We start from the raw sequence: 1,706 nt of genomic DNA, 5'->3' as shown, positions 1-1,706 counted from the left end.
GCCCCACATAGCCCACCCCTTTCCCACCCCTATTCCTGCCACCTTCTTGACCCTCAGTCCTGTGCACAAATCCAGGCTTCCCCAGAAATGCATCTTGAAACCCCTGCTTCCCACTGGATAACAAACCAGTCTAGTCTCTAGTCCAGATCAGGCTATAAATCAATCGATGGTTTAGGGTTTCCAAAATGATGACTTCAGGCTAAAGCGACACCAGTGCACGTGACCTCTAGATAAAGAACACTGCGTCAACATCTGGAAACGTAAGTTCTAATCCTGGCTGTTCCACCAAGTGGCTGGCTGGCCTTTTCAGAGTCACTTGCCCAGTCCTGTATAATAAAAGCTGGAGCCATCTGATATCTGAGAGCCTCACCAGAGTCAACACTCTTGTTGAAACCTGCTGATTCATGCCAACTGGGAGAGAAGGCCACACAATTCTTCTCGGTGCCCAGGTCCAGGCTGGGAGCCTCTGATGCAAGCGAAGTGGTCAACTTAGAAATATTCGCAGGGTGTCCGTAGCCATCCTGTGCTCTGGCGGTCCTTGTCCCGTGCCGGGGGGCCTACTGTGCTCCCTGCTTTGCTGAGCCATGGGGACCGTCCTCTTTTTCTGATCCCTTTTGATCCTGTGCACCAGTTCCACCAAAATGTATCTGACTTCTGTACTGGACCCCAGGCTCACCCTTTCCTCTTGGGTCCCAGCTATCTAAGAGGTATATAAAAGGCACTGAGAATTCTCTTCTAAAATCTGCTGTCTCAGGTCTGTCCATCTCTCTCACTTCCCAATACCACTGCAACTATGCCTGGCTTGCAACTCTGGCCTACTTTGTTCCTCACTAGTGAATCTTATGACACAGGATAGCAAACCAAGGAAAGTAGGAGAGAACGTTGATTCTCGAAAGATGATTCTGTTCAAAAATTTTGCTCGATAACATGCAGTTGGGCCCTCTAAATTTTCTGTGTCTAAATCAGATAGCAGCAGAAAGAGTCATAAAAATTAGTTTAAGTATGATTTGGGGTAAAGGTCACAGAACAGGAAGGTAGGACTGTCGACTAGCTGTGATATATTCTCGATTTAAGTTCATCAACTGTAAAACGAAAATCATGATATCGCTCAGGACTACTGTAAGGATCAGGTGAGATCATTTGTTTATCCAGCAAACATGTCTTTTTATCTTGAACTTTGTCATATACGTACAAAAAGTGTATAAGATATCTGTATGCCATTTAATGGAGTAAAATAAAACAAACACGTTTTCAGAACCCACGTTAAAAAGTGGTACCTTAAAAGCCTTTGTATGTCCCTCCTTGATCTTAAACCTCACCCCAATTCCCACCTCTGTGTGTGTGTGTGTGTGTGTCTGTGTGCGCGCACACGCGTGTGTGTCTGTGATAACTTTAGCCTGCATCTGTTTCTGCAGCCCGAGTCTGTTTCTTGCCCCATCTTTATTGAAATACCAATATACGACATTGTGTAAGTTTAAAGTACACAATGTGATGATCTGATACGCATATATATTTGAAAATGTTTACCACAGTCCAGTTAGGTAACCCCTCCTTCACCTCTTTTACTTAATCTTTTGGCATCTTTGTTATGCCGAGAACATTAAAGCTCTACTCCCTTAGCAACTTGCAAGTATACAATACGTACGGACTTGTTAACTACAGTCACCACACTGTACATTAGATGCCCAACACTTATTCATCTTACA

Source organism: Pteropus alecto, unplaced genomic scaffold (genome assembly GCF_000325575.1).
Source record: "Pteropus alecto unplaced genomic scaffold, ASM32557v1 scaffold22, whole genome shotgun sequence".
Classification (NCBI taxonomy): Eukaryota; Metazoa; Chordata; class Mammalia; order Chiroptera; family Pteropodidae; genus Pteropus; species Pteropus alecto.
The sequence above is the reverse complement of the archived record's forward strand: the minus strand, read 5'-3'. Positions refer to the sequence as shown.